The 7,729-nt window shown below is 46.7% G+C and overlaps 1 long non-coding RNA gene across 1 annotated transcript; it reads right to left on the bottom strand.

Moving 5' to 3' along the window:
* Positions 1-3,867: 3,867 nt before the first annotated feature.
* On the bottom strand, positions 3,868-4,701 carry LOC119306174. Its single transcript, XR_005148881.1, has 3 exons — positions 4,652-4,701; positions 4,345-4,526; positions 3,868-4,233 (listed from the first exon to the last, which is right to left on the bottom strand). It is a non-coding gene; the product is annotated as an uncharacterized LOC119306174 (long non-coding RNA).
* Between the last annotated feature and the right edge of the window lie 3,028 nt (positions 4,702-7,729).

Genomic DNA, 7,729 nt, shown 5'->3' with positions numbered 1-7,729 from the left:
GCCGCGTGAAGCTGAACCACCGCGGAGATCCCATCGTAGCTTTGCATGACATGAGCGTGCATGCCTGATTTCTGGACACCACGTACTCGCGTCCTGGACTCGTGCACAGGAGCACCTCAGATCGGAGTAGCCCCTGGTTCTGATTGGATCGGGACGATGCTCAAATCGATGTGCTTGCCTGAGGACGCCGCGTACGCGGCCGGCATCCGGGGTGGCTGTTTGTCGATGCAGATCGGATCGAGTCCATGTGACTCGCCGGGTGTCGAATTATCGATGCGCTCGTACGTCCGTGGCGTTTGATGTAGATCGCGTCGGGGAGGTGTCGGGCTGATGCGCTCGTCCGACGAAGTTGTGCATCGCTCGGAGTCAAGCGGGCCGTCGCTGGTCGTGGACTCTCCTGGCCTGCGCGTAGCTTGTCGAGCTTGACGTCGAGCCGACCGGAGTACGGATTGAGATCCGGTGCCTTGACTGAGCCAAGGCACCGATGAACAATGTGGTGCCTTGCTGACTTGGCCGTTGGATTGGAAACGGACAGACAAGATCACGCACTGTAGATTATGTACTGTAGCACCGATCTGTGAAAGAACTATGTAGCAGATTGTACTGTGGATGGTTCCTGTAGCAGTGCCCCCGTTCATGTTCATCCGACCATCGATTCTTGATCCGACGGACAGAAATGGGGGGCAAGGCACAGCACTATTCGCTGGTGCCTTGGCTCAGTCAAGGCACTGAATCTCAATCCCCGGATATTGCCCGCTGCATGCACGCGCCACCTGCATGTGGATTCGGGTCAGATTGGATCTGAAGGATCTTAGGAAGACGCCCCGGAGTCCCGTCTCCTATTTGCCGGCTTGTTCGGCCGGCCGCCGCTGCCCCTCCTGACTGCACCTGATTTTCACCAAGATTCGAGGTTGGTCGGGATTTATTTGTAGCTAAAAAGAAATTGACCTAAGGGATCTGATTTGGAAATCGATCTAATCTAAAGAATCGATCTAACGATGATGAACTCGAAAATTTGATCTAAAACTACGAGACCGATCAAATCTTTGACTGATCGGGTGCCGCGCCCCCGAGGAGAAAAGATTAATCTCCCCGGAGGCGGCGCGCTGTGGAAGTGGTAGAGGAACCTAGGATCGGCGTCGCGAGACTAACCGCTCTAATACCATGTAGAAAATTATGAGATGGATGAATATTGTGTTGTTTCTGTTGTATTGATCCGACCCTCATATGGGGTATATATAGAATACATTGTGAGGGAGAGAGACTTGAACTAGAAGGCAAGTCGTACATGTTAAACCTATTCTATCTCTAACTCCTACCTCTATCTTAAACACAATTATATTCTAACAATCTTCTATGCTAATTGTGTTCTTATTTTTTTAGAAAAGGAGGAAGACCCCGGGCCTCTGCATCTGGGCGATGCATGCAGCCATTTTATTAATTATTCACAAAAGGCCTTACAAAGAAATACAACAGTAAGTCTGAAGCCATCGTCTGGGCAACATCTGTCGCTACTCCTATCAAGTTGATGAAGGGATGCTGATAGTCCGGGCCTAATACCACAGACCTCGCAGTCAAACCTAACATCTAAGACCTGAGTCCGCAACCACGCCACTTGCCGGGTATGGGGCACACACCGGTCCGGCGTGCTCTCAGAGGTCGTCACCGCCAACTACCACCACTCCATCCTCAGAGCTGTACTGACGCATCATCCTTGCCCGGTCTAGCTGTCGTCGACGCCACCACGTCGCCCAACGACACCGCCTCCCTGCGCGCAAACTGCTGAGCACGTCGCGGTCGCCGCCGGTACCCCTCAGCACCATGCCGCCAAGTACCACCAGCCGACACAGCTTGAAGTCTCTGAAAGATCTGTCGTGCGTAGCACCTGTCGACCAGGCATGACAAAGCGTAGCACCTGTCGGCCAGGCATGACTTGACATCTCCACCGAAGCTTCGTGCAAGACGAAGCCGCTCCACCTCCTGCCTCTGACTTCCAGCGCTGCTCCACAAACGATGCTCCCAAGAGAGAAACGACACCGTAGTGCCGCCATCGTCCGATCTGGAAAACCAGATCCTAGGGTTTCCCCCGGAGTAGCACGAGTGGGTCGACAGTAGTTACAGGACGATGCCTTCATCAAGGTAACGGCGCAGACCGCCACCATTGTCCGCCGTTCGGCTTGATTTTCACTGGCAACTATGTCTCCCCGACTCTCAGCCGAGACTAGATTGCAGATCTCGAGATCTGCTCACCCAGCCTCAGGCCGACCACCTCCGACGTAGGAGATGAACACCACCGCCAAGCCCAGGGTCGCCGTCCCGGGTGCCCGTGTGAAGCAGATCAAGACCAGGAGCTTCACCGTGATCTGAAGCCGAATCGGAGGTTGAGTGACTGCAACATGGCCGCCGCCGCCGCCACCCGTTGCGACTACAGACCCGCTGCCACACTCCAGCCGCCGTTGTCCGCCATCACCACCAAGAAGATCAAGATCGGAACCGCTGCATCGATCTTGAGCAGCTGACGCGCGAGCAGAAGACCGCCGCCGCCGAGCCGCTCGGGCTTTGCCCTGGCGGCGTCACCGGCGGCGGCGGAGAGGAGAGTGATGGCGGGGGGCCGGAGGAGGGAGGCGGGGACGCCCCGGTGCAGCGCGCCGATGCTGCACGGGAGCGGGGGTAGGGAGGAAGGATCCGGCGGCGGCTCTAGATCGGATCGCGAGCACCTCCTGGTCGCTAGTCGCTAGACATCCCGATCCTTTTTTTACGGACCTCCTGGTCGCTAGTCCCCTCGCTAATTGTGTTCTTATGAATGTCACGAACGTTGGATGGGCATTTTCATCCCTCCAACGAGGGGAGCATTGCTAATATCACCAACATAGTTGAAACTTACATGGCCTGACAGGGGCGCGCCAAAGACGCACATTTGGAACTAGCGATAGCACCATTCTGCTCTTACATGCGACCGAGAGAGCGCATCTTTTCGATCAAAACATAGTTGTGAATGTGCATCGCCTCATCATAGACTGTACTCTGAGAGAGTCATAGGTGTCGGCTTCGAGTGCGGTCATAAATGCTGAGAACGCCAGCCTGAAGAACATTAACCAGCTACTTGATCTGTTCAATTCGAAGAAGGTGAAGAATTCATAGGACATATTATTTGAGAAACTCATGCGAATGATTTCTATCTGATCCTACAAGTAAACACTCAAGGGGAGGTCTAACTACATTAAATTGGAAATTGGACGCATGATATAAGGTTCACAGATTTTGTTGGCAACCTTGGAGATCTATTTTATGTTTTTATACAGAAGAAAAAGGACAGGTCACAATATATAGACTTAGATGACTAACTTAGTGCTTGAGATGATCTCTTTTTTTTTCACATTTGGTAGCTGAGACATTTGTTTTTCTTTAGTTAGCTGGCATAATTCGAGAACACTCAGTTTTGTTATAATGAATGCAAGTGCAGATCCTTTATTCTGTCAATTATTTTGAAATTTAGATTGGTTTTTCTGTTATGTTTTTCAACAATTTTCTAAAGTAAGCAACATGTTGCCATATACTCCCTCCGTCCGAAAATACTTGTCATCAAAATGAATAGAAAGAGATGTATCTAGAACTAAAATACGTCTAGATACATCTCCTTTTATCCATTTTGATGACAAGTATTTCCGGACGAAGGGAGTATTAACATAATCCAGGCTGGTGTCGCACAATCATAGATAGATCATGTAAGTTGTTATAGCTTGCCAAAATGCTAGTACTTGTACAAGTGCGCCAGGAGGATCATGAGCAAACGTATCCTCGTTAAATAAAGTAGTCATATAAAATAAAACTCTGGTATGAAGAAATCATCCGGTCCAAACAAAAATTAATTATAACATTGTTCTTATGCGTTGGTGATCTCAAACATTTACACAGTTCCAACTATATAGTGCCTATGGACTTCAACAATTACAGCTAGGCTAGCTGATAAACAGTTCCATCGTCTTGAGTAATCAGTCATTGATGTGCATCAGACTTGACTTGAGCTAGTGCTGCCTCCACCAATCCCGGAGCTCCTCGACCCAAGTCTAGTTTCCGAATACTGAGTCCCACCATTGCTCCAACAAATTCTTTTTTCGAGGGGTTACCGCTGTAATCAGCCAACCCAAAGCAGAAGGAGCCATCATAATAAGAGAGCATGATCCAACCGTGATCAAGATATGATTTGTTATTTCCGTTCTACAACAAGACCGCCTACATAATAGGTCAGGTCAGGTCAGGTCAGATGATATCAGAACAAGAAAGAAAAAGCACATGTAGATATATAGCTGTAAATGCTTGAGATCAGATCAAATATAAGCTAACCAGTAGGGGTCATTGAGTCTAGGCTCGACTTGCACGGAAAGTCGCTCAAGGAGCAGCCTGTTGTCTCTGCCTATCTTTCCAGGAACCTTGTACTTGTTTGTAATGTCAAGGATGGTGTTGTAGAGCTCCTCTTTCATCTCTGCAGCCCGCGCCAAGGCTTTTTGCTCTTCCGCCGTGGTGTTCTGTTGATTTGGACAGGTACAAAATCGAGTAATTGGTCAAATCTATCTACTCCCTGTGTCCGTCCGGAATTACTTGTCGCTCAAACGAACGGAGCGGATGTAATCGAGTGGTAATAATTACTCACCCTTGTTTTGCCGAACCACCTTGTCGAGACCCACCGCTGCTGCGTGGAGGCCACCGCCGGCTGCTGCGTTCGCCGGAGCGCGCGAGCGCAGAGCCTCATCGCCAACGCCATCTCGCTTCCTAGTTCTGCGGATCCTCACCCTACCTTTGCCTGGTTTAATAATAGTAGGCGACCGTGTTCCGAGTCCGCCGCAGCCACGCCTTGGTTGCCGTATCCCACAACGAAACAGAGTGCGGATCAAACAAGAAGTATTATGGCGAGCGCGCTTGCCTTGCGGAACTGGGCCTCTCCTTCCAATCGTGTCAGATTAGGGTTCCGCCGCACGCCTCCGACTCCAACACCGGAAGCGTTGTAGTATCAGGAGGAAACCGAAGCAGCAGGCAGTTTTTTCGTCTATAAAATGATTTCTCCAAGATGCCAGGTAGGGATGAAAACGGCGCGGAAACGGACGAAACTGGTTGCTATCACATTTGTTTTCATATTTTTTTACAGAAGCGGAAACAAATACAGAAACACCGGAAACGAATACGGAAACAGATACTACCGGAAACAAACACGGAGCGAATATAGAGCGGACACGGAAACAAAACTATGTGTTGATCGGAACTTAAACCCCTTGAATCATAGAGAAATACAGACAAAAAACAAACAAATTGATGGAATTCTTAACATGACTACAAATTAATATGGTTGTGTCGGTAACATAGGGTAGTAATTTAGTAGTACATGACAATTCCGTATATAGTCTAGCTGAGTATGTGTGTGGTAGTAAAAGTTGGTACTCAAATGATACATTCTGCTCATTCTACTCATTGTGTGATTGTGTGTGTTTGGTAGTTGGCTACAAAATAGCCATGAGGCTATAGTAGAAAAAGAAATTCCATATTAACGAAGACAGAAAGTTCCGTTTTTACGTGTGTTCCACCGGAAAGCACCATTTTGTTTTTGTTTTTGTTTCCGTTTCCGCATAAAAAATTTCATTTCCATTTTTATTTTACAAATTTCCATTTTCGTTTTCATATTTCCTCTCCGTTTCCATTTTTCCTTCGAAAAAGCGAAAAAAATTCACTCCATTGTCATCGCTAATGCCAGGCTCATCACGGTTCGTCCGCCAGCAGGCCCCAACTAATGGCAAAACGATTGCCAGGCTCATTTATGTCCCCAAACCGGCCCAAACATCACTCGCGTACAGCCCGCCTAATAGCCAGAGGTCCGAGTAGAGCAACGCTACACGAGTGCTCCTATCTGGCGCATAGGGCACTGTATAGGTGTTTTCCTATTTGCCGCTCGTTGCCTGACGTTTCAGTGATCACGGTTGTGGGAGGTTTCTAGGTGGTTCTCAGCTGGGTTTTTTCGGTTTTGGGAACCTTCTAGGAAGTTCTCAAACCGATTTTTCAATTTGCTTTTTTTGTTTTGTTTTTCATGTTTCTTTTTTTTTCAGTTTTTTTTCAAAAACTGTTTGTGTTGCTCATAAATTGTTCAAAACTTCACAAAATGTTCTTGTTTTCAAATTTTGTTCTCAAATTTTAAAAATGTTAACGCTTTTCGAAAAATGTGCAGAAGTTCAGAAAATGTTTCTTTTCAATTTTTGGTTACAAATTTAAAAAATGTTCTTGATTTCCAAAAAATGTTCACATTTTTTTTTGATTTTTTAATTTAGCTGGGGGGTTAAAAGAATGTTCGTAATTTAAAAAAAGTCGCAAATTCGAAAAAAATACTCGCCTTTTCTAAAGTTTGTTCGGGGTTTCAAAATTGTTCAGAAGTAAAAAAGGTTCCTGGTTTTACAAATTTTGTTCAAAAATTTGAATCCTCGTGAGTCTATCTTTTTTAGGAATTTTATTATGTGAGTCCAACTACTTAAACGTTTGGGCTGTTTATTGTTAATAAAAGGTGTTCAGCTTCAGTGGCTTGACTCAAGAAGCGAGGTATCACGCGGCACGAGTTCGACTCAGCCCAGCGCAGCATTTTTGCTTACTTTTTTTCGCATCGCGAGATTGGCTACCTAGGCTGGCCTGTTAGTTTGGCGCCTATGTGCAGCATCGTCAATCTGCTGCATAATGCGACAGATAGGAGGTCTAGCGCCCTAGCGCGCACCCCCCTTGAATCGTTCACATAGAAGTTATATTGTTATGGATAGGCGAATATCATGAGCTATTATGTGTGTATATTGTTTTAGCGCCACCTCTCTCTCTTTCTAAACATGTGGTCATGATTATCGAATTTGATATTCGCTTAAGGGCAAGGGAGGTCTAAGCTTGGGGGATTTGATACGTCCATTTTGCATCATGTTTTACTACTATTTTGGTCATTATTTCACTTTATGATGTAATTTCAATGTCTTTTCTCTCTTAATTTGCAAGATTTATATGAAGAGGGAAAGTACTGATAGCTGGAATTCTGGACCTAAAAGAGGTACAATAGAGATAGCTATTCTACGGAGCTCCAAGTGACCTGAAACTTCACAAAGATATTTTATTGAATATAAAAAAAATACTGGAATGAAGAACCACCAGAGGGGGGCACCCGCTGCTCACAAGGCAACATGACACGCCTACCTCCCCCCAAGGTGCGCCCTGATGCCTTGTGGGGCGCACGACAGCCCTTCGGTGCCCTCCTTCTGCTATATGAGGCCTTTTGCACTAAAAAATAAGAGGAAGACTTTCGGGATGAAGCGTCACCGTCTCAAGGCAAACCCTGGGCGGGAGCACTTTTGCTCTTTGGCAGAGCGATTCCACCGGGGATACTTCCCTCCGAGAGGGGAAAATCGAAGCCATCGACATCACCAATGATCCTCTCATCGTGGGAGGACCAATCTTCATCAACATCTTCATCAGCACCAACTCCTCTCAAACCCTAGTTCATCTCTTGTATTTAATCTTTGTCTAAAAAACCTCATATTAGTGCCTGCGGGTTACTAGTAGTGTTGATTACATCTTGTAGTAGATGCTAGTTGGTTTTTTTGTGATGGATGCTAGTTGGTTTATTTGGTGGAAGATTACATGTCTAGATCCTTAATCATATACAACACCCCTCTGATCTTGAACATGAATATGATTTATGAGTAGTTACTTTTGTTCT

This window comes from Triticum dicoccoides, chromosome 5B, assembly GCF_002162155.2.
Source record: "Triticum dicoccoides isolate Atlit2015 ecotype Zavitan chromosome 5B, WEW_v2.0, whole genome shotgun sequence".
In the NCBI taxonomy this organism is placed as follows: Eukaryota; Viridiplantae; Streptophyta; class Magnoliopsida; order Poales; family Poaceae; genus Triticum; species Triticum dicoccoides.
The sequence above is the reverse complement of the archived record's forward strand: the minus strand, read 5'-3'. Positions and strand labels throughout refer to the sequence as shown.